This window comes from Pseudorca crassidens, chromosome 4 (genome assembly GCF_039906515.1).
Source record: "Pseudorca crassidens isolate mPseCra1 chromosome 4, mPseCra1.hap1, whole genome shotgun sequence".
In the NCBI taxonomy this organism is placed as follows: Eukaryota; Metazoa; Chordata; class Mammalia; order Artiodactyla; family Delphinidae; genus Pseudorca; species Pseudorca crassidens.
In genome coordinates this window covers 52,858,958-52,885,213 of record NC_090299.1, presented here as the reverse complement: position 1 = coordinate 52,885,213, position 26,256 = coordinate 52,858,958, and positions in this window count along the sequence as shown.

The window sequence follows — 26,256 nt, the reverse complement described above, 5'->3', positions numbered from 1 at the left end:
AGTTATTTATATATACATATATTGTCTGGACTCTAGAAAAATGGAAATTTACCTGATATAGGTTTTTCAAATTATTAATTAAAAAATAGAAGAGAATGGTGATCCACTTCACAAGAGAGTCTCTGTCCTGGAAATGAGTCACAGCAGGATTCCCTTAAATAGCAAGAATCCTGGTCATTACAAATTGGCTTTGTGGCAAGAAGCGGAGCGGTGCAGGACTCTTCCTGAGTGCCCTTGAATACTCTGTCAAGGAGGGGACCCCACAGTGAGGAGAACAGCTTATCCCCCTCGATGGCTGGCACTCCCTGAAGTGCCCAGGTTAGCAGGGTGAGGCATCATTTCTTGGAATTCAGTGGGGATCTTTAGTGGTAATGTTGCTGGCAGGCATTCCTGGTCTCTGAAGCTCTGAAAACCACAGTTCTCAGAACAACTTAACAGGAAGCCTCACCCACTAACAGAGGAAGCTAAGGAAGGAAGGAAAGATGGCAGTGCCGGGGGAGGGTCAGTATATGAAACAATAAGTAAAATCACACGTTTTGCGATGGTGTCTACATGGTCAGAGGAAGCACCACCATCGGCCCCTTCCTCACCGCCTCCCCCCAAAAGCTCTCCTGGGTGCTCTGCACTCTGCTGGCCTGGATCATTCCTCAGGACATTTGTGCTCACCGTTCTCTCTCTCTAGAACACCTCCTCTTCAATTCCAGCGCCCAACTATCACCATCCTTGATGACTTTCAAAGCCAAAGTGCATCTCTTTTACAAGGAAGTCATGGCTGCCTTGTCTCTACACTGGCTGCCCACAAAGTGGTTTAGACTTTCCTCATGACTCTCACCATATCCCACCTTGTATTGGAAGAACTGTCTTATTCCCTTTTCAAAATTAAAAGCTTTGTTCATTTAGTACTTTCCCCCCCCCCCCCATTAAGTCATCAAGCATCTTTTCAAAACCTATTCTGCCTAGGTATGGTGCTAGGCTTGAGAAGTTGGAGATACATAAGATAGAGTTCCTGCGTGCTGGAGCTTACAGTCTAGTGAAAGAAAACAGGCAGTACGAGGACGGAGTGGTCTGGGAGCACAGAAGAGGGACAGGTCACCCAGCTTGGGTGCTTGCTTGTCGGGGTGGCCAAGGAAGCCGGCAACCTCGCAGCCAAGTGGGAGGGAGACAAATAAACGGTAGCGAAGGACGTGCCTGGCAGAGAGACCAGCATGGCACCGGGCCAGAGGCTTGAGGATTGGAATATATTCCAAGAGCCGCACATAACTGACAGGTAGCTGGTATGTGGGAGTCACCAGGAGGGTGGGGTGGAGAAAGGATTGGGGAAAGGTGAAGCTGGGGTCTGATCGAGAGGATCTTAGCAACCTCGCTATGGAATTTAGACAGTTCCGTCCATAGTGGCTGGTAAGTGACCTGGGTAGAGAAGGCTCTCGATGATGCCAGAGGTCAGGATTAATCAGGACCCCTGATTACCTGGGGTCCTAGGTTGAGTTCTCACAGAAGCAGACTCTGAGGCAAAGGTTCAAGTGCCAGCAGCTTCGCTGGGCGACGATCCCAAGAGACTGTTAAAGGTTGGGAAAGTGGGCCGGGAAAGGGAAGGCGGCCCCGATGAGCAGTTACTGCCCTGATCAGCCCGGCTCAGACCCCTGGAAAACTGCAGAGCGTGCTTCGGAGTTATTCCACTCGAGGGGCGAGGACGCCGGGGTGGGGGGTGGGGCACTGTCCATCGGCTCCCGCGTCGTTGCTGGAGGGCAGCTCCCAGGGGCTTTGGCTCGCGACACTGTGGGTCCCGGTGCGAGCGCCAGCGGAGCCTGCAGCCCGAGAAGCCCGCAGGCAGAGCCGCAGGCGTGCGAAGAAGCTGTCCTCGGAACCTCAGGGATCCGAGCATCCGCGCCCTCTGGTTATGCAGATAGAACGAGTTGGAAAAACATGGCGAGTTTTGGAGTCAGGCAGGGAAGAGAAGGCACGCCCAGGGGGTGATCGAAGAGAACTGCACGGAAGGACGATGGGGGCGGAGGTGTGGGCAGGCGAGGCCGGCGTCCGTGCGCAGCCGCTTAGCGCTCCGGGACCGGAAGGGGGACCCTGGCCTCCCCACCCTTCAGGCGGGACAACGTGGAGGTGCCTAGACACTGTTTCGCCGAGGTCTGAGCCGAGCAGCTCAGTAGTGCTCCCTGTATCGCCGCCTTCCCTTTCCTGGCGCATCTCCCTACTCCCCTAAACAGTCCTTCTTAACCCAAGAATCTTCTTGGTGGGAGACATGGAGAGCTAGAGCCCAGGGAAGGTGGTTGTCCAAGGGGAGTGTGGTCTTCCGTAGAGAATTGCAGCCCTGCCCTGCTTGCTAGGCAGGGAGCTGAAGACCGAAGCTCCGTGTCCCCTCTCTCGCCCAGTCCCCCAGCCAGAGGACAAGGAAGCCCCAGTGATGTGGTAGGTCCCAGAGGAAGGGTCTCCAGGGGCACAGAGCAAGGAGAAGAGTGGAGAGCACAGTCCGCGTGCGGGGCAAATAGAGAACATCCAGCACACCTGTATCCCACCAGGATGTAGCACGTAACCTGCACTGTTCAGAATGGCATCCATGCTGCTGGAAAACTCACCATTTCATGACAAACACAGCTTTACCCAACAATGCCTTATATTTGTGAGCTCTTTATAGTTACAGTTACTTTACATTGACCCCAGATTCCTTTTGCCTCAAAATAACTGGGTCAGCGAGGCAGAGCAGGTATCAACACTCATTCCCTATTGAGCCAGGAATCTAAATCTTCTCTTTTGCTTCAAAGTCCAGCATTCATCCCAGTACACTATGTCCTCCCAGAAAATAAGGTTATTGGTGCTCAGCAATGACCATATTCTGAGTGTTTACTAAACACTTCTATAATTGTTTAGCTGGTGCTCAGAATCAGTAACCAAACTTCTTGATTCCTGGAGGTCCCTTTTAGCTTCAAATATCTTAGTTTAATAATGATCTCGCTTAGATTAGATGTGACCTAAGGTAGTTCTATAGATGGGATGTTTGCATCCCCCCACAAAATTCATGTGCTGAAATTCTAACCCTTAAGGAGATGGTGTTAGGAGGTGGGGCTTCTGGGAGGTGATTAGGTCATGAGGGCAGAGCCCTCAAGAATGGGAATAGTGCCCTTATAAGGGTCTGAAGAGACTGGGGTTCTCCCTTCTGCCGTGTGAGGATACAGGGCCAGGAAGCAGCCTCACACTAGACACCCAATCTGCTGGCACCTTGATCATGAACTTCCCAGCCTCCTGTGAGAAATATCTTTCTGCTGTTATTAAGCCACTCAGTCTATGGTATTCTGTTATAGAGGCTGGAAAGGACTAAGACAGTGGGTATATCGTACCTCCTTAACTGTGGAATTTCATGTAAAATCTACTTAGGCAGAGGGAGCTGACAGAACTAAAATGCTGAATACCTACCATGTGCCAGGCAACTTGTAAATGCCATCACTTTACAGGTGGAGAAACCAGGATCCAGAGAGACTGAGTAACTTGCTCAAGGTTACATATCTAGTGAGGCCAGAGGCAGGAATGAAGTCTATGTCTCACTGACTCCAAATTCGATATTCTTCTATGTTTCAATAAAGGTTTCTAGTGGATTATTGCTAAGAAAGTCGATACTGGTTATTTTTAGAAACACAAACAAGGTAAGTCCTCAGAGAAATCATTTTTGGGTCCTCAATGATAGCATAATATGCTTCTTGCAAAAATGGGTCCTTCAGCTCTGCTATCAGCAGTGGCTGGGAGCCTGGGCTCTGGGGCCAGACCACCATCATCACGCTCTGGCTTGTCACTTGTCCCTTATTCACTGTGTAACTCTGGATAAGTTATTCAACCTCCTCATGCCTCAATTTCCCCATCACCAAAGCAGGGTTAATAGTAGTCCTTACCCCTGTGGGGTGTGATGAACATTAAATAGAGTTCACGGTGCCTGGTACAGAGTAAGCCCTCAGTAGGACCAGCTGTCATTATTTTAATTAGTCTCCATTGTCCTATCAACCTGATATAGTCTGTAGTTATGTCTCAACCTATGACCTGGCCTAGAGAATATAGGGATTGACCTTAAAAGGCCAAAGATCCAGAGAGAGAGAAACCGACCGGGGCTACGTGCTGTGTCCTGGGCGAACTGATAATGTCCCCCGTGGATGGGAGAGAATGAACTCAACCCGCAAGTGGCACATTGATGGGTGGGCGGTTCTCATCAGAAACGTATTTTGGTCTGTGGTTTTGCCGAGCCATTTTTATCTTTGCCAAATGACCCCCTTGGGAAAATGAGGCAGCTCAGTGTATAAAAATAGTCAAGATTCAGAGAGGAAGTGAGAGGTTTCCCAAGAGAGGGCAGAGCAGTGGTTGTGGGAGCCCAGAGTCAGGCTCAGTACCTGGCACGCGTCGGTGGGTGGGTACGCACTCGGTGTCGCCGAACCAATGGATGGGTTTTAGCCGCTTTTGCCGTGGAAGACCTTCCTCCCACCTTGAACAGAGGCCATTGTCTTGATGACAGATGGCGGCTTGGTTTATGTTGGGCTGACCTTGGCTGATGCAAGCCCGTTACTGGTCTCCCTACCTCCAAATCGAAGGTGGGAAGGACTCTGGGTCCCCACCTGTATATCCCAAGGGGACCCTGTCTGCCAGCACCCCGAAGAGCTCCCTGGTAATGTTAGCGGGAAAAGGAGAAGAGCAGTGTTTGCCTTCTCTTGGGAGTCAGTGTGCTGGGAGAATCTGAACAGTGTGTCTTTGAATTATTCTGTCTCTCTGACAGCAGCTACTGGCTGTTGTATTCATTTGTACTTTGCCATAACAAAGTACAAATTGGGTGGCTTAAAACAACAGAAATTTCTCTCACAATTCCAGAAGATAGAAGTCCGAAATCCAGGTGTCAGCAGGGCCACGCTCTCTCCAACGGCTCTGGGGGGCGATCCTTCCTTGCCTCTTCCTGGTTTCCGGAACTTGCTGGCAATCTCTGGTGTTCCTTGGCTTCAAGTTGCATCAGTCCAACCTCTGCCTCTGTCATCACATGGCTTTCTTCCCTCTGTGTCTGTGTCTGTGTCTGTGCCTGTATGTATCTTCACATGGCCTCTTATAAGGACCATGTGAACTTATACGTCATTGGCTTTAGGGCCTGCCCTAATCCAGTATGACCTCACCTAATTGCACCTGCAAAGACTGTTTCCAAATAAGGTCATGTTCTGAGGTTCTGTGTGGACATGAATTTTGGGGTCTATTATTCAACCCAGTAGAGATATCTTCTTTATGCCAGACACCCTGCCAGTTGGCCTGAATATTAAGATGAGTAAGATCCCCCATATTCTCACAATCTGCAGATGAAATAGGCACATAAGTAAATTACTGTAATTCAATGAGACAAATATGATCTAACACCTTGAGCACTAAGTGCCTGGCACTGTTTTAAACAATGTACATTTTCCATAGATGGATGAATAGATAAAGAAAATGTAAGATATATAATATTTATTTATTTATATAACATTTCTATAAAATATTATATATTATTTTATTTATTTCTATAAAATATTATATTATTATATATAATATTATTGAGCCATAAAAAAGAGGAGAATCCTGTCATTTGTGACAACATGGATGGAACTTGAAGGCATTATGCTAAATGAAATGTCAGACAGAGACAGACAAATACTGTATGATCTCACTTATATGTGGAATCTAAAAAATAGTACAAATGAACTTATTTACAAGACAGAAAGAGGTTCACAGACATAGAAAATAATTATGGTTACCAAAAGGGAAGCAGGGGAGGGGTAGAGGAGGGATAAATTGGGAGTATGGGATTAACAGATGCACACCACTATATATAAAATAAATATAAAATAAAAAAGGATTTCTCTACTATGTATAGCACAGGGAACTGTATTCAATATCTTGCAATAAAGTATAATGGAAAAGAATTTTTTAAAAGAATATAGATACGTACAGTATAGATATGTACATGTATATGTATAACTGGATCATTCCGCTGTACACCTGAAACTAACACAATATTGTAAATCAACTATACATCAATATAAATAAATAAATAAATAACTACAGAGAACAGATTGGTGGTTGCCAGCAGTGGGGTGTGCGGGAGTGGAGGGAATGGGTAAAGGTGGTCAAAAGGTATAAAATTCCAGTTATAAGATAAGTAAGTTCTGGGGACGGAATATACAGCAAGGTGACTATAGTTAACAACACTGTATTGTACATTTGAAAGTTGCTGAGAGAGTAAAAGTTCTTATCACAAGAAAAAAATTGTAACAATGTGAGGTGACGGATGTGAACTAAACTTACTGTGGTAAACACTTTGTAATAGATACATATATCAAATCATTATGTTGTACACCTTAAACTAATACCATGTTATATGTCAACTATATCTTAATAAAACAGGGAAAAAAATAATTAATTTTACATTTAAACTCATAGAATCTTCATAGCAACCCTAAGGGGCAGGTGCTGATATTATCCCCATTTTACAGATGAGGAAACTGAGTTCCAGAAAAGCTGAGTGACCTGCCAAACCTCACAGAGTTAGTCCCTTTGCTGTGACGGTCAGAGCAAACCTCTCTGAAGAGATGGCCTGCAAGCAGAGACTTGGATGAGGAGAAAGCAGCTGCGGGAAGGCCGGGGGGTGAGTGGCAGGGAGCACAGGTTCCAGGCACAGGTAAGAGCCAGTGCCAAGGCCGGGAGTGAGGCACAAGTTTAGCATGTGCACAGGAGAGAGGGGTGGCTGTGGCTGAAGTCTAGAGCAGGGCAGCAAGGAGAGAGGAGAGAGGCAGGCCTTGGGAGCAGGGGGCCCGGGGACCTGATTTAATCTTTATAGAGCTCTCTCTGCCTGTGCATGGGCGTCAGCAGTGGAGCACAAGGGCAAGACGGGAGACAGATCAGGTAAGGGGGAGGTCAGGAGGAGAGGCTGTGATGGGACTTGTTGGGGTAGGAGGCGGGGAAGGGGAGAGAGAGCACAAGCTCGAGGCCTGAGCGACTGTGTGGATAAGGCTGTGATCTGGGAGGTGTGGGCGAGGTAGGAGCAGTTCGAGGGGAAGTACGCAGCTCTGTACTTCTGTTAGGCATCCATTGGTCTGTTAGGCATCTCATCCGATTCCTAATGAGGACCTCTGGGTTGAGAATATTACTGGCGTCCACTGTAGGGGCTGGGGACACTTCTGCATGAGGTCGTGAGACCCTGGTCTCCAAACCTGGTTGCCCAGCAGAAACCCTTGGAGAGCATATTCAAAATACAGATTCCTGGGCCTTTCCTCAGACCCATGAGTCTTCATATAAGAGGGTCCAGGAAACTGTAGTTTCCTAGGCCTAACGTAGAGTTAGGGAATAATAGCTCACTTTTATTAAGCACTTCCTATATGCCAGCACTTTACATTCCCTTTTTTTTTAATCTCATAAGAGCTCTATGAGCTAGGTATTTTCCCCTCCAACTATAACAGACGCAAACACCAGGGCTGAGAGCAGCTAAGTAATTCGCCCAGAGTCTCATGGCAAGTCCAATGAAGCATTTGTGCGATGAGGGGCTGGGCCACGTGACCTCAAACTGTAAACTGATTTCCTGACTCTCCTGAATCTTCACACCCTCTTTCTTTCAACCAGGGGGTTTCTCTGTGGCCGGTGGCTGACTGCAGAAAGGCAATCTTCAGCTTCTCCTCCTGAGTCTAGGTTAGAATGTTTCAGCTGTCCGCCTCCCTGAGTAAATATATAAATCAGGTTTAAATTTTTCCTCTTCAATGTTTCTAAATAAAAATAAACCTTGCCCTCTGGACTGTGTCTGCTGCTTCCCGTTTAAGAGCTCCATTTATTGCACATGGCGCAAGTGCTAGTGAAGTGGATGGCTGCGCGCACGGAAGGGGAGAGGGGCCCTCAAGCCTGGGCTGGCCTCTCCTGCAGCTGCTCAGGCAAAGCCGGTTCAGTCCTGCGGCCGTGCCTGGTCGTCTTGGCCCATCAGAGCCAGCCCCCCTTTTACTGGGATGAGGTTGCTTCCCTGCTCTTTCAGGGTGCTCTTGTTTAGCTGAGGTCCGCCAACTGCCCCCCGCCCCAGGTGAAAGGCTGGGGAGGGAGTCACGTCCCAGGTACACTTTCAGATGCCAGGGTAAATGCCCATGATCTGCTGGCAGAGATAACCAGTTGTCAACTTTTTAATAACCCAGAAAAAGGCAGCTAGCTACTTGTTTTTGTTTTGTTTTTTTGTAGGAGTTAGATCCCTGGGCGCTCTGAGACAAGTCCACTGGAAGAGAAATTGAGGCTGCCCATTGAATTCCATCTGAATTCATTTGAATCCATTGAATTCCGGAAAATTCACCCTTCCTAAATCAACTCCCCTCTTCCCCTTTATTTATAATGTAGCTGCAGTTTATTGAGGGCATGCAAGCAGTAAAAATTCTTGTTCAGAGGGCCCTGCAAAATCAAAAATGAAAGAAACATTTCCATCTCCTCCTTTCCCCAGCCTCTCTCACTCCCCGCTGTTCTGCCAGAACCCCCTCCAGCTTGCCAAGAGCCACCCAGGAACAGATTTCCTCTCTGATCTGTTGCATCTGTTCACCCACTCCTACTCCCTGTTAATCCCTCCAGATGCACCGTTTGCCACAAATGGGCTGGAGACAACTGGCAGCGGGGCCACAGAGCTGACTCGTGCGGCTCCAGCCACAACCGCATTTGTTCTGTTTCTTTCGGAAACACACAGAGGCAAGCCACTTTCACCTCCACCCCGCGAAGCGACACTGGATACTCTCTGAAGTCGCGGGGCCAATTCCAAACTCCCAGGCTGTGAAGCCAAGCCTTTGTCATTTATATGCTTGTGTTCATCGATTTCATGCTAATGACTTGGTTATATTTATCTGGGAATAGTTCCGATTCAAGCCATGGGAAAGTCAGGAGGCTTGGGTGGTATTTATGGTTCAGTAATTGCCTTGCTGTGAGGCCCTGGCTCAGGAAATAATCCTCTCTGAGCCAGCCTTTCTCCATGTTGAAAACAGGGAGAAACCTTACGGGCTGCAACTATTAGCCAGGTGCCCTGAAATCTGTTGGAACAAGATAAATCTTTATTTTAACAGATAAACCTTGTGATTTATTTTCTTCTTTTTCCATTCTTCTCTTTTTCAGTTGTACTGTAGCACCCCCAGTGCATTGTTGGTACCCCAGGCAACCTGTATAGACCACTTAGGACATATCTGTATGGACTGGATGTGTCTGTCCTTCCAAATCCATATGTTGAAGTCCTAACTCCGAATGCGATGGTATTACGAGGTGGAGTCTTTGGGAGGTAATTAGGGTGAGATGAGGGCACTTACCAAGAACTGAATTTCTTGATACCTTGATCTTGGACTTTAGCCTTTAGGACTGTAAGAAGTAAATGTCTGATAATTAAGCTATGGTATTTTGTTACAGCAGCCCTAGCTGAATAAGACCTTATCCTTCCGTTATTTTTTCTCCATGTTCATATAATCATTGCTTTTTTTAAAAAAATCTCTAACATCTCATGGAATCTCTCTTAATTCACTCAGTTTAGCTCCAACTTCTTCTTTTTTTTTTTTTGCGGTAATTGGGCCTCTCACTGTTGCTGCCTCTCCCGTTGCGGAGCACGGGCTCCGGACGCGCAGGCTCAGTGGCCATGGCTCACGGGCCCAGCTGCTCCACGGCATGTGGGATCTTCCCAGACCGGGGCACGAACCCGCGTCCCCTGCATCGGCAGGCAGACTCTCAACCACTGCGCCACCAGGGAAGCCCCAACTTATTCTTTTTAATGACCACATATAACTTTATGGGGTGACAGAACTATAATTTATTCAACCATTCCCATATGGACGATACTCACTTTGTTTCCAGTTTTCGGTTTTTGTTTGTTTGTTTTTATCATATGCAGTCCACTTCCATGTAAATATGTCCTTCGGTTTGGAAGCTTTCATTCCTAAGAGACAGATTCCCAGGAGTGGATTTTCTGGTCAAAGATGAATGTATTTTTAATCATAACAGATGTTGCCATATTGCTTTCCAAAAAGACTGCATTAATACATATTTCCAACCAGAAATGTACTACGGAAGTCCCCATATCCCCTTTGGCAATAAGGATTGCTGCTGTCTAATTTTTCCATCTGACCCGTGCAAACTGATGTCTCATTGTGGCTTTATTCACATCTCCTTGAGTGCATGTGAGTTTGAGCCTCTTTTCACGTATTTGTTGGCTACCTGGAACTGCTTTTTTGTGAATTGCCTATTCATATTCTTGGCTCAATTTTCTGTTGTGGTGTTTATCCCTGTCTTATTTATTTGTTTTGTAAGAGTTCTTTGTATATTATAGCCATTTACCCTCTGTCTGATCTCTGGGTTGACAGTCCTCCCCTGCTCCCCAATCTAGTGTTTATCTGTTGACTTAGTTCATGGTATCTTTTCCAAATATTTCTGATTTTCATTTTATCAAATATGTATATATGTCCTTTGATAGCTTCCGAGTTTCCAGTCTTGATTAAAAAGCTTTCACCCATCCTTGATTTTACGTGTGATGTTCTAGTATTATTTATCCTATTTAATTTTTTACATTTAGGGCTTTAATCCACCCAGAATTTATTTTTGCATATGGGATAAAAGAGGGGTTCATTTTTATTTTCTTCTGGCTGGAGAGTCAGTTGTTTTAGCAATCTTATTTAATATCTAATCCTTCCCTACTGGATTGAAAAATGACTTTTAAAAACAGCTTTACTGAGGTATAATTTACACACCATATAAAATAAACCCGTCATTAAGTGATTTTTAGTAAGTTTAGAGAGTTTGGCAACCATCATCACAATCTAGTTTCAGAATATTTCCATCACCCCGACAAGTTTTCTTAATGCCTGTTTACCCTCCAGCCTAGGCAACCACAGATCTGCTTTCTGTGTTTATAAATTTGCCTTTTCTATAGGTGAAAACTCACTTTGGTCCTACCAGAAACTATAAGTATGTGGTTAGATCCATTCAGGACACTGCTTTGTTCCACTGATTTATTTGTCTCTCATTCAACCCAGTAGAAATATGAGCAAAGGATACGAAGAGTTTTTGTAAAGAAAATACAAATATCTTTTAAAAGATGCTCAATCTCACTCCTAATGTACTGTGCCAAGATACCATTTTTACCCCTTAAATTGGCAATAATCCAAAAGTTTGCTGTGTTGGTGAGGCTATGGGCAAACATATTCTTATTCATTTCTGATAAGAGCATAACCCCTAGGTAAGGCAATCGGGCGATATGTCAAATGCATCTTCCCGGCAACTGTGCTTTTGGGAAATTATTCTACAGATACATTTTCATTAAGGAGAAAAGGTGTGACACACACAGTTGCAACATTGTTTGTAGTAACAAAATATTAGAAACAACATCAACTTTCAATAGCAGAGGATAGTTACATAATTAAGGTATATTTATGCAACAGAACATGAAGAGCTATATAGTAAAGGACAGAAAAGCTCTTTTTATACTACAAATACCTTGGAGACTTAGTAAACAGAAAAACAAGATTCAGAATGAATAATATGCAACGCTTTATGTAAAAAGTGTGGAAAAAACAAGATTCTGTATTTGTATCTGCTTTTACCTATACAAAGAAATTCTGGAAGGATATGGGTGGGGGGGACCTGGGCAGATGTGGGACAAGGATGGAAAAAAGTTTTCACTGTATAATTTTTCCCTTAACTTTAATTAATATTTTTGCCTATTCAAAATTTTCTGTTAGCTATTCTCAGCCACTTATCCTTCCGTACAAATTTTAAGATAATTTTAGCCATTCCTCACCTTCCTAACACTGCTGGCATTCCAACTGTAATCACATTAGACTTATATCTTAATTTTGGGAGACTGGATTTTTATGTTTAATACAGTGTTTCACCAGACATATAATTCCTTCCTCCAAATTTATCAGTCCTTTAGAAGAAAAGGAGGGCTGATTTTTCCATTTTTACTAATAGAAATTTAGGGCGATAAAAATGTGTGCTCTTAGATTAAGGCTGATTCCTGCATTGCTGATTGATGGCTGTGGGCCTGGCTGGGCTGGGTTTATATAGATGTTTCTTTCTTCTTTTTTTTTTTTTTTTTAAGAATTTTATTTATTTATTTTACATCTTTATTGGAGTATAATTGCTTTACAATGGTGTGTTAGTTTCTGCTGTATAACAAAGTGAATCAGCTATACATATACATATATTCCCATATCTCTTCCGTCTTACATCTCCCTCCCATCCTCCCTATCCCACTCCTCTAGGTGGTCACAAAGCGCCAAGCTGATCTCCCTGTGCTATGCAGCTGCTTCCCACTAGCTATCTGTTTTACATTTGGTAGTGTGTATATGTCCATGCCACTCTCTCACTTCATCCCAGCTTATCCTTCCCCCTCCCCGTGTCCTCAAGTCCATTCTCTACGTCTGCATCTTTATTCCTGTGGGAGAGTGGATTTTTAAGTTACATTGTCCTCTCAACTAAGACTATGAAATATTTTTCTATTTGTTAAGATTTTGGCTTAGATACTTTGATTTATGGTTGTGTCCTTGTTATTAAATTTATTTCTAGAAAAGTTTTGACTTTATTGTGAATGAAACAGTTTTCCCCATTTTGTTTTTCAAGTGCTTATTGCCCAAAGAAAGAACACATTAGTTTTGTTTTTAATGTTTAAATTTAATTTTATTTGTTTTTTTATACAGCAGGTTCCTGTTAGTCATCAATTTTATACACATCTGTGTATACATGTCAATCCCAATCTCCCAATTCATCACACACCCACACACCCCCACCATGGCTTTCCCCCGTTGGTGTCCATACGTTTGTTCTCTACATCTGTGTCTCAATTTCTGCCCTGCAAACCGGTTCATCTGTACCATTTTTCTAGGTTCCACATATACGCGTTAATATACGATATTTGTTTTTCTCTTTCTGACTTACTTCACTCTGTATGACAGTCTCTAGATCCATCCACGTCTCAACAAATGACCCAATTTCATTCCTTTTTATGGCTCAGTAATATTCCATTGAATATATGTACCACATCTTTTTTTTTTTTTTTTTTTTCCAGTACACGGGCCTCTCACTGTTGTGGCCTCTCCCGTTGCAGAGCACAGGCTCCGGATGCGCAGGCTCAGCAGCCATGGCTCACGGGCCCAGCCGCTCCGCGGCATGTGGGATCTTCCCGGACCGGGGCACAAACCCGCATCCCCTGCATTGGCAGGCGGAGTCTCAACTGCTCGCCACCAGGGAAGCCCTGTACCACATCTTCTTTATCCATTCGTCTGTCGATGGGCATTTAGGTTGCTTCCATGACCTGGCTATTGCAAATAGTGCTGCAATGAACATTGGGGTGCATGTGTCTTTTTGAATTATGGTTTTCTCTGGGTACCTGCCTAGTAGTGGGATTGCTGGATCATATGGTAATTCTATTTTTAGTTTTTTAAGGAACCTCCACACTGTTCTCCATAGTGGATGTATCAATTTACATTCCCACCAGCAGTGCAAGAGGGTTCCCTTTTCTCCACACCCTCTCCAGCATTTGTTGTTTGTAGATTTTCTGATGATGCCCATTCTAACTGGTGTGAGGTGATACCTCATTGTAGTTTTTTTTTATTAATTCTTGTAGCATTTTATAAGATCATCTTGGATTTTCTAGATATATAACCATATCATCAGCAAACAGAGATCTTTTAGACTCTTTCAACATTTATACCAGTTATTTCATATTCTTGTCTGAATGCATTTTTTAGAACCCAAGACATTGTTAAATAATGATGATTATAGTTTTCCTTCCAAGTTCCTTTTTTTAATGGAAATAGTTTCAGCACTTTGCATTTAGGTCAATATTAGGTTGAACCGTATGCGATTGTTTTATAGGTCTAAAAGAGATGAACATTGGTGATTTCACATGATTCAATAGAAATGTTTGTTCTTGGTTTCCATACCTCTTTTACCTAGTTTTTTATCAGAAATGGCTGCTAATTTTATCAAATTTGTTTTGGTACTCGTTGGTAGGGTCCTATGATTTTTCTCTTTTAATATTGTGGTTGACTGTTACATTGGTGACCCCGATGAATACCCTTCCCAGTATTCCCACCCCTGTGTGACTTCAGCCAATTGCTGCAATCAGAGCTTGATAAGCACTTGCACAATGGAAGTGGTCCTCTTGGAACACTCCCCCTTAGAAGCCAGGCGCTATGCTGTAACAAAGCTTAGGCTAAACTGAGTGATGAGAGTCCATCTTGGATGCTCCAGGCCCAGCTGAACTCCCAGTCAGAGACAATCACATGAGGGACCCAACAACATCATGTGGAACACAGCTGCCCTGCTGAGCCCAGCCAAACTACAGAATCACAGGCAATACTACATGGTCATTTACTGAAGCCACAGGTTTTGAGGTCATTTGTTAAGTATTAATAGATAGTTGGGAAAATGTTGTAGTAATGAATTATGTTGACAGATTTTCTGAAACTAAACTAACCTTGAATTATTGGAATAAAAACTCAATCATGAAGCTATTATTCTTCTGATTCATTGCTGGATTGTATTAACTGATTTGTTTTCAAGTTTTACATTTATGTTTAATTGATTAGTTTATTTTATCTTTTAAATGAATTACAGAACTTTTTACAGTTTTCTATGGCTTAGAATTATTTAAGTAACATTTAATTATCCATTTTTAAAAGTTGAAATTCAACTGTGATGCCATCTGATACTAATGTCTGTTTCAATGGTGGTTTTAAAGTCACATTTTCCATCTCCTCTGTGGTAATGAATATTTGACTTTTCTAGTTCTTTTATGATTAATTTTGATACTTTGTATTTTGTTTTAAAAATCATACATTTCCTTGATGTTTTCCATTGTACATCCATTTGTGACTTTTAGTCTCTTCTGTATATGTGGTTGTGTTTCCTTTTTACTTATAAATGTACATTTTTCTCTCTTTTATCCTTAATAAAGCTCATAAAATCTGTTTATTAGTCTTTGCAAGTAATTCAACTTTGGATTTATTTATCCTTTAATTATTTTGTTGATTTCTGTTTCAATAATGTTAGATTTTTGTCTCATTAATTTCATCTTCCTAGTTCATTTGGCTTATTTTCTTATTTAGAAAAATTAATTTTAAGCTCCAAGGCATTAACAAAGTAGGCTGGAAAATGTGAATAGTTAAGTGACAATAATTCTTGACTAAATTAGGATTTTTTTCCTTCAAAAATAAATTGAAATTAGTAGTGTAGAATTAACATCAATATTTCTTTTTACTCCTGTAATATGCATCCCCCTTCTTTTTGGCAACAGAACATCAATTTTCCTTTAGGGACAATGTCTCCCTTATCCTTAGGCAATGAGATCGCACTGCCAAGCTCGAGGATGGAGGCAAATGACTCAGACCTAGCTATTCAGAGCTCTGCATCTACCTGGCCACATGATTGGTCCAGGAATGTGCTCAGGACCCAAGATGAGCCAATCAGATCTCTTCCCAGGGCTTGCTAGAACTGTTGGGAAAGAGTGAGACTGTCCTTCTGAGATTTCAGTTGCTATGAAGCAAGAGTCTGGAGCTGCTGGTGGCTGTCTTTGTTGCCACTAGAAAGAGCCTGAGACTGAAGTCAACACAGAAACAAAGCAATGGATTCTTAATGACATCATGTCATGCCTGAGCTGATTCACCTCCTTTGAACATTCTAGTAATATAAGCAAGTAAATTATCACTTTTGTCTAGTGAGTTTGAATTGGACTTCTGACACACACCATACGAGGAATCCTAATAGACACAGATTGCGTGGTCACTGCACATCTCTTGGTAGAGAGGGGTCAAGTCACCACTGACAGAGTCACCCCCTATACTTTAGGCTTTCTTCGTCACATCCCTCTTGGCCCACTTCGTAGGTCTCTTCAGCATGCAACTTCTACATTATTTGGTTCCCCAAGTCTTATGGTTGTCTGTTAAATGTTGGTGTTTTTTTAAGGGTAACAGGAAAGAAAAACCCTTTATTTCAAAGCTGGCTAGGAGTTTGAATGTTTTGACTTGGGAGAAAGGCAGAATTGTTTAACTTTTTGGTCACAGAACTACCTCCTTAAGGGACCCATTTGCCTGGAAAGGCAGGAAGGCTGCAGACAGGGTGTGTGTGTTGGTGCAGAGAGATAGGGAGGCCAGGAAAGGAGCTGTGTTCAGGGTATAGAGGGCGTGGAAAGCCAGGCTAAACAGACAGACCTTGATCTGAACTCAGCTTCTCAGAATGGGGCATGTATATATTTTGAGTACTTGCAGGGAAAGAGGACAAATATAGCTTTTTTTTTTTTTTTTTTTTTTTTTTTTTTGGGAGGGTCAATTTTACTCAAAGATTTTGGGAGGATGAGTTGCTTGTAAATTAATACATATTCTTCAGAATAAAAGGGAAAATTGATCTGAATCTTTAAGATGTCAAAGAAGTTTTATGCTTATGACAGGCTGCTTCAGCCAATGAACCCCCAGTTTTCTGGTGACATACAATTATGATGCAATTTCTCCCAGCTTCAGGAAAGCCCTCTCCTGACCCCATATTCTCCTCCAGCTCTAGCCCCTTTAATTGGCTTCCTTAATAGCAAAACTCATTCAAAGGGCTATGTCTAAATTTACTGTCTGTCCTTCTTCTCATCTTGGTCTCTCTTGAACCTACCCTACCAGTGCTTTGCTCCCACTTTGATATTTCAAGTCCCTAGTAGCTTCCATGTTGCTAAATCCAGTGGTCAATTATCTGCCCTCAGCTTCTGTGACCCCTGCAGAATCTGATGTAGTTTACCAGCCTCTCTTCCCGGAAGCACTCTCTGCAGTTGGCTCCCAGGACCCCACATTCCCCTAGGGTCTCTTTTCTCACAGTGGCTACTCCTTTTCCATCTCCTTTGCTGGCTCTTATTTCCCAGACCACTTTGCATGGAGGTGGGGGGAGGCAAGGGGGTGGAGCATTCTGGGTCTCAGCCCTTTGCTGCCTGTTCTATTCACATGTCTGGTGTGGCGATCTCGGCCAGTCTCACAGCTTTAAATACCGTCTACATGCTGACAACTTCCAAACTGCTGTCTCCAGCCTGGACCTTTCCCCTGAATTCCAACTGCATAGTTGACATCCCTACTTGTGTCTAATATACATCTCATACTTAACACACCCAAAAAGGAAACTTTTGGTCTTCCCACAGTAAACCTGTTCTTCTCACATCTCATTAAATGACAACTCCATCTTTGATACTTTTAGGCTTCAAACAATGGAGTCATGATTGATTCCTCTCTTATACCCCACTTCCAATCAATCAGAAAATTGTCTTGGCTCTATGTTCAAACTATATCCAGAAGTTCTACCGGTGCCACCCTGGTCTAAGCTGCAATGATCAATCGTCTCTTGCTCATGTTCTCTTCAGCTCTTTACTCATCTCCTGGCTTCCGCCTTTGCCCACATTAGGGTATTTTTCACCCAGCAACCAGAGCTATCATTTTAGTACAGAAGTCAGACCATGCCATTCATTCCTGTTGAACCCTCCGATGGCTTCCCAGTTCACTCAGGGGAAAAGCCAAACTCCTGATGGTTTTCAAGTCTTCACTTGATCTAGCGCCTTTTCTCCTGACTCATTCCATGCCAGTCCTGCTGGATTCCTTGCTGCTCCTCAAACACACCAGGACTGCTCTTGGCTCAAATTTCTTTCTTCTGGAATGCTCTTCCTCAGCTCTGCACATTCCTTGCTCCCTCATGTTCTCAGGGCTTGACTTCAATAGCACTTTTCAGTGAGTCCTTCCCTGATCACCTATTTAAAATAGGTGCTATTTAAAATAGCATCCTCCTACACCCACATCTGGTACCTACTATTACTCACCCCTAATTAACTATTTTCCTTCTGCTTATCACCATTTAATGTACTGTGATTTAACTTATTTATTCATTTATCCTCTATCTTTCTGCACTCTAGTGTAAGCTCCACGAGGGCAGAGATTTTTTGGCCTGTTTTTTCACTACCCCTGGTTCATAACAGGTGCTCAAAAATGTTATTGGAATGAACTGAATCAATGATTAAAGAATCGGTGACAGAGTTTGTTCTCTTATTCCATTACGGCTCTTCTCTAGAACAGTTTGAGCTTCTCTGTGGGAAGCAGCCAAGAGCCATGCAGGGTTTAGAGCAGGAGAGAGAGAAGGGACAAAGGAGAATCTGGGGGCAACTGTCTTGGGGAGAGTGTGATGGATGGCTGTGGGGTTGGGCGGGGGGGCATGGGGAGGAAACTGGGGGTAGGTTGGCCAGCAGGAGGCCATTTTTATAGTCAAGAAAAGAACTAATGATGACTTTGGGGTTTAAGCCTTTGTGACTGGGGCAGAAAGACAGCACTGCAAGGGAAAACTCAACATCTGGAGAGGGAGATTCCTCTGAGGCACGTTCAGTTATGACCTTCCTTCTTTTTCTTCTTATTTCCCATTAAGCAAATGATTATAATGATTATTTGAGTGGAAAAGTGAAAATATTTTTTTTTCATAAACACCATATTTGATTGGAAAAGAATTTAATTGTCTCATCCATACTATATCTCTCTGAGGAAAGTGGCAGACTTTTGTTTTTATTCAAGAAACATAGGAATGTACTAATAAATGCTTCAATGTATTTTTCTACAATGCTATCTTTTGCCCCCAAAATGCAAACTCTACAGCTGTACAGTAAAAATATATTTTTAATATTATCTTGGCAACAATCTAAGAAATAAGACTCTGGCCTAAGTGAAATAAGGTAGATAGAGAAAGACAAATACTGTACGATCTCACCTATATGAAGCATCTACCACAAAACAAAACAAAAAACAAAAATGAACCAAACTTATAGAAAAAGAATCAGATTTGTGGTTACCAGAGGGGAAGGAGGGGGAGGGGGAATTGGATGAAGGTGGTCAGAAGGTACAAACTTCCAGTTATAAGGTAGATAAGCCCTAGGGATGTAATGTACAACATGACGACTATATTTAGTACTGATGTATGGCATATTTTAAAACTGTTAACAGAGTAGGTCCCAAGAGTTCTCCTAAAAAGGGAAAACAATTTTTTTCTTTTTCTTTTTTTTATATCGAGATGAGGTGATGGATGTTAACTAAACTTATCATAGTAATCATTTCACAATATATGTAAGTCAAACCATTATGCTGTAGACCTTAAACTTATACAGTGCTGTGTGTCAATTATATCTCATAAAACTGGGAAAAGACTCTGGGGCCAATACCTTTGCAATCCTTAAAGGTAATTCTCTCGGTCCCTCACTTTCTCTCTCTCAGTACCTAGTTATCCATCCATCCATCCTCCTATCATGATAATAGCAATCATGTATGTAGTTCATTTATATATATATTCCAGGCACTGTTTTGAGCTTTGCATATGTTACTTCATTTAATTATTACAACTGCCTTATGAAGTAGGCTAACTGCTGTAGAAACCCACTCTAGATTCTCAGCTTCTTAGCACAATAAAAGTTTGTTTTGGGCTTCCCTGGTGGTGCAGTGGTTAAGAATCTGCCTGCCAATGCAGGGGACATGGGTTTGAGCCCTGTCTGGGAAGATCCCATATGCCGCGTAGCAACTAAGCCCATGTGCCTCAACTACTGAGCCTGAGCTCTAGAGCCCGCAAGCCACAACTACTGAAGCCCGTGTACCACAACTACTGAAGCCTGTGTGCCTAGAGCCGGTGCTCTACAACAAGAGAAGCCACTGCTGTGAGAAGCTCGTGCACTGCAATGAAGAGTAGCCCCTGCTCGCTGCAACTAGAAAAAGGCCGCATGCAGCAACGAAGACCCAATGCAGCCAAAAATAATAAAAATTTTTAAAAAGTTTGTTTTTCACTCAAGTAATAGTTCATGCAGGTGTTTGGCAGGCAGCCTTCTGCATGGTGACTCAGGGGCCCAGACTCCTTCCATCTGGTGGCTCCCTCACCCGCAAGGCCTCAGAGTTCTCTTAGGCACCCTAGGCTAGCAGATGGGTTAAGTGAGAATGTGAGGATCACTCAGGAAATTTCCATGAGCCAGGCCTGGAATCAGTGCACATCACTCCCCTCTCATTCCATTCGCTGGATTCCATTCGCTGGAGAATTCAATCCCATAGCAGACCTACCAGCAAGGGAGGCTGGGCTGGGAAGAACAGTCTGGCTGTGTGTGAACAGTGGGCACATATCTGTCTTTGCTAAAGGCGGGCACTAGTATATTGTTTTACATATGAGAAGACCAAGGGCTAGAAGGTTAAGAAATTTCCCAAGGTTTTATCAGTAGAAAGCGATGGAGCCAGGATGCAAACCCAAGCTGTCAGTGCCCAGAGTACAGGCTCTTTATCACTACAACTGTGATGATGTCCCATGGAGGTTAGGGCAAAGTGATGACCAGCCACCCCAATAAATGAAAAAAAAAGCAACAATGACTCCTAGACCCCCAGAGTGCTCCCATGTTTCTGCTTACTCTCAATCTGCTGTTTCCCCTGAGGGTACAGCCGAGAGGGCCATAAACTCAGCAACAATCCCATGCCCATCCCCCGCCCCCAGGTGCTTGATAATCAGGGAGCCAGCCTCAGCAATCCTCCCGTCACAAATGCCTGTCATTCTCTTAACGGGAAGCCAGCCTGGCAGGTGGGCGGGCTGTGGGGGAGGGCTTCACCGGAAGGCATAGAGGGGCTGAGGGATCGAGACTTCCACAGTAGTCCATCTGACGGGTCTAATTTCTGTCTAGGGGGCCCTGTTCAGAACATCATGGGCTGTCGTCTTATTTTAGGCTCTTTCATGGGGCCAGGGCAGTGGAAAGGGCCCTGGAGACCTCACTTTCTCTTCTCTGCTGCCCACTGGTGGAGTAGCTTTGGGAAGTCACTCACTCATGCTCTCTGGGGAAAGTGAGGAGTTGCGATGTGATCAAGACATCCAGGGGCGTTTTAAAACCCAAAGTATCTAAAACTAGGGGTCCTCTCCCCACAAAATGCACATAGCCAGCTGACTTTGCAGGACTGTCTGACTTCCTGAAGGCTATCCCTGAAGCTCTCGTTCAGATCAGCTGACTCTGGTTACTTTTTAGCTTGAATGCTCTTGCTTTCCAAAAGCAGTGAAGAGCCGCGCCTCCTGCTTTTGCTGCCTCCTATGGAAGGAAACCTGCCGGCACCTTCTGGGTTCCGGGGTCAGCCTCCAGGAGGTTCGCTTGGCTGTGCTAAGCACAGCCGCACCCCACCAGCCAAGGCCTCTGGTTGCTTGGCACCGCGCCCCCAGATCTGCTGGCAGACAGCCTTCTCCACCAGCCTTGTGAAAGTGTGAGTCATGGCAGAAGCTCTTCTGATTCACAGGGAGCATTTGTTTGACAAAGGAGGTTTAAGGGGCCTTGTTTCCCTTTGTGACAGCTAATCTTTTTTTTTTTTTTTTTTCTGTATGTGGGCCTCTCACTGTTGTGGCCTCTCCCGTTGCGGAGCACAGGCTCCGGACGCGCAGGCTCAGCGGCCATGGCTCACGGGCCCAACCGCTCCGCGGCATGTGGGATCCTCCCGGACCGGGGCACAAACCCGTGTCCCCTGCATCGGCAGGCGGACTCTCAACCACTGCGCCACCAGGGAAGCCCTGTGACAGCTAACCTTTAAAAAGCATTTGCTTCTTCACCGTCAGAGGAGCGTTTCTGTAATGGAGGAAAGGCTGGCTGCCACAGTCCTGCAGCTGTCCTGGGCACAGGAAGTCCAGGGGCTACTTGTAAAAGGTAAGGGGAACTAGAAATACTGTAAAAAATGAGAGCCTCCAAGTTCATAGGAAGTCCGGATGTTGTCAAGGTCGGGCTGAGGAAGAAAGGGGGCCCAGAGGGAACCTTTCTGCTTCCTCTGAACCTTCGGTATTCCCTGCTGACCTCTAGGGAAAAGCCGGACGGAACTCCTTAGCATTTCAAGTCCTCTAAGCTCAGGCCTCAATTCGCCTTTGCCACCTCAGGAAGCTATGGCTCCAGGTAGCCCCCCTTAGTGACACCGAATGTGCTTCCAGCTTTTCTAGGCACACGCTCTCATCATGCTGTTCTTCTGCCAGAGGACCCTCTCCCTGCTTTCCATTCATCTCAATCCCATCCTTTCTCCAGGCCTGACTTTAATTCATGTCCACCTGGAAACTTTTCTAGACCATTACGAATATAAATAAGTCACTCTTTATTGAGTGCCTACCATATAAGAGGTGTTTTACAAACCTTATCACACTTGATTCCCTCAGCAATCTTGCAAGGCAAGTGTTATCATCTTATTTTATAGGTGAAGAAACTGGGTTTGAAGGAGTTATTTAAATCTCCTGAGGTCATGTCACTAGTAAATGACAGACCGGCAACTCTTGCCCAGTTGGCTTTAAAACCACTGTGGGACTTCCCTGGTGGTCCAGTGGTTAAGAATTGCCTTCCAATGCAGGGGACGTGGAAACAAAGATCCCACATGCCACGGGGCAACTAAACCTGCACAACACAACTGGAGAAAAGCCCACAACGAAGAGCCCGCACGCTGCAACGAAGACCCAGCGCAGCCAAAACACGAAAACGAAAACCAAAAACCAAAAAAAGAAAAAGCCACTGAGTTATGCCACAGCGCCCATGCATGTGTGCAGGCACCCATCTGTCCGCCCACCCCTCTACCCTCTCATCTATCCATTCAGCTGACCATCTACCACCCTCTTGTTCCTTCCCCAAATACCTACATACAGCCAAGCAGTTCTCTTCCACTTCCAATGTCCTGTGACACTCAGTATCTGTAAGCCTCCTATGGTAGCCCAGTGTGGTACTAATTCTTTCCTAGTGTAGACATTACCGTTCTAGCCAGATCGGAATCACCAAGGACAGGGATCAGGTGTCCCTCATGAAGCCTACCACGGCACTTTGGGCATTTTGGATACTTATTGACAACTGGTTAATGACTGAATATTTACCCTGCTTTTTATGGGCAGGCTGAGACAATAAAAACCATGTTCCCAGGTGACCAGGAAGCAGGAGGCCAGGTCTTTAGGCGACCAGGGCCAGGGAAGGCCATTCAAGACAGGTCAACAGACAAAGGGTCTCTTGCCAGAGTCCTGAGCCAGCGTCTCCTGGAGCCCCAAAGAACCTTTTATATTCTTTCAAAACCTTTTGACAGGTATACAATGCTGTCAAGAAACTTCTGCAGTGAGCATTGAACTTTAGCCTTGAGATTGTAATCACAGGAAACAGTGCTCCGTTTCCTAAACAACCATAATTCTTTCTCTTTCCATCCTGCATGCCCCTTTATATTACAATGAAAGCTCTGATGACTGGAATACAAATCCAATCTACTCTTCAACAGCAACCAAAGTGGTATTTTAAAAAGCTCCTGGAGATCCTGGTCCTATGTAGCACAAGGAAAAGGAAATGAATAAAGCAGCAGTTGTCTGAACCCAACTCTGTTCCTGTTTACACAGCAGATGGACAAACAAGCGGTTGTCAGCCACCCATGCACATCCACGCAGCACTTCTGTGTGTTGACTGAATGATGTGGTCCCCACCCGCTCCCCTGCCCCCAGTTTCGGTAGAGTTCTCCTATCTAAAGTCCTGATCATACTTCATGCAATATTCTCACAGCACTGTATTATGATCACCTGTTTACTTGAATGCTCCCTCCCCTAGGCTGTGAACTCCTGGAGGGCAATAGCCATGTCATCATCACCATCATCAGCACATTAACATCTTTCAGTGCAAACTGTGTGACAGACATGTGTTAACCACTCTGCATACATTATTGGAATTATTGATGATCAGCATAGAAGCTGGGGGGAAGCTTCCTGGAGATGGCAATCACCAGAAGACGTTGTGCTCCAGGAACATTTCTGCCACGGCTGAACCATACCTATTAGGGGAACTATGAGGAACGCCCATTTCTCTAAATTAAAAACCGTGAAGAGCATTCCTTCTCAATTGTTCACCCCGCCTCCATCCTCCTATCTTATATCTCCCCCATCTAGCTATCATTTTGACATTGTATTGTCAATCTTTACACTTTAGCTCAAAAGGCATACCTTATTTCTTGGGATGACAAGTTCTTTTGCATTAAAGGGAAAAAAATAGGATTGGCTAAGGTTTCTACCAAATAGCTTTTTCTTTTTTTTTTTTTTTTGTGGTACGCGGGCCTCTCACTGTTGTGGCCTCTCCCGTTGCGGGGTACAGGCTCCGGACACGCAGGCTCAGCAGCCATGGCTCACGGGTCCAGCCACTCCGCGGCATATGGGATCCTCCCGGACCAGGGCACGAACCCGCGTCCCCTGCATCGGCAGGCGGACTCTCACCACTGCGCCACCAGGGAAGCCCAAATAGCTTCTTTTTTTAAAAAGTGATTTTTAATCTTGGAATAAGATATTCCAATTTGTTCTGCTCTTCTGGTCTATTCAAAATGTCTTTCAGTAGACCTTCAATCAGAAACCAGATTTTGTTTCCCTCATACATTTCAATGGAAGGTGCTTCTCTAACACACGGCGAGTCATCTTCTCTGATCAACGTCTAGAATCAATCACTCCTCATGCCCTTAATTAAATCTTCAAGTTGGAACCTACGTAGTAAGATTCTTTATTCAAAAATACCGAGAGAAACATAAGCAGGCTTCATTTCTTGTTGAAACAATGCCAGTTTTCCATAATCTGACCTTCAATTGACATCAGTGGACCAGAACCTTTCTTCAAAGCAGTGCATATATTTTTATAACCTAGATGCACAACATGACAGAGGATTATCTTCAGTCATTTAAGATGTTGGAACATTCTTTATTACAGTTGGAAAAAATAGCCCTGAGGTTAGTTATAATTCCTGTTTGAAGCTGACTTGAGTTGTCTTTTGTTGTCACAAGGTGTGGACTCCAAGTGTAGGATTGTAAATACTTACATTCTTTAGGACCAATATTTAGAAGCAGATTAGATATGTGACTCACACATTCTGTAGAATGTAGAATGTGTGATCATAAAAAATGCAAATATACTCACAGACAGGAAAACTATTTGTATTCTCTTCCCTGAGCAATCTGTATTTATTTTCAAGGAAAACTTATTAATGCCTTGTTCTCAGAATATATGCTATGTTTTATTCTGCCATGATTTGCTGTTGTTTCAATTTGCATTTTATTTTATTTATTTTTAATTAGTTTATTTTTTAATTGAAGTATAGTTGATTTACAATCTTGTGTTAGTTTCAGGTGTACAGCAAAGTGAGTCAGTTATACATATATGTATATATATTCTTTTTCAGATTCTTTTCCCATATAGGTTATTACACAATATTGAGTATAGTTCCCTGTGCTATACAGTAGGTCCTTGTTGTGTATCTATTTTATATATAGTAGTGTGTGTATGCTCCATGATTTTTAAAAATTTGTTTTATAAGAAAAAAAATCAATGTTGTTTTTTAACCTACACATCCTTCCATAATATGAATAAATAAATGATCAGCTACAGGGAAAACAGGCATTGCCACAAGACACCAATGTAAAAAGAAATTAAATTTGACAATAAAGCTTTTGGTCACCATGAACCGTAGTACAACACGCAATGCTAAATTTAAGACAAAGACGCAAAACTGTGCAAGTAATGGAGTCTAACTCCAGTTTTGAGGTTTGTCTGCCGACAACCTTCAAGCCCCTCTCCCTTTCCCTGTCTGGCCCACGGCTGGGCAAGCTGAGGAGCCCGCCCAGGTGCAACCTCCTTTGGCACCAGCAGGAAGTTCAAACCATGCAAGGCTCCAGTCCCCGTGCAGGAACCCTCACCCAGCCCCCGCTTCTAACCACACTAAAACCCCCAAGCCAGTCTCCTTTCTCTGCTCTTTCGAGCCATTTTTGGACCTTCTTTGAAGTCTGCCCTGCATTCCCCAGAATACCTCATAATGTGAGTAATAAACCTTTTTATATCCTGCTGGTGCATGTGTGGCATCATCAGTTTTGACATTGAACCAAATTTTGAGTTGCGATCACAACAAAACAGTGAGCTCCTATGAAAAAGTTTTTCTATATGTACACATATTAATAGTTACACCTGTGAGCAGAAAACCAAACCACAGAGAAATATACTGAAACCTTAAGAGTACTTGAGTGGCAATCTCTAAGCAGTAGGATATGGGTGTTTTCTTTTCTCTTCATAGTTCTCTGTATTTTCTAAAATTCTTGCTATAAAGATATACTTTTTAATATATAAGTAAAAACCAATGTAGCATGCAATATAGAATCAAAAGTGTCGTGCCTGAAGAAGGAAAACGCTCACATTGTTTCGATTAGTTGTGTTAACCTTGCCTGATCCTGAATTATATATACGAAA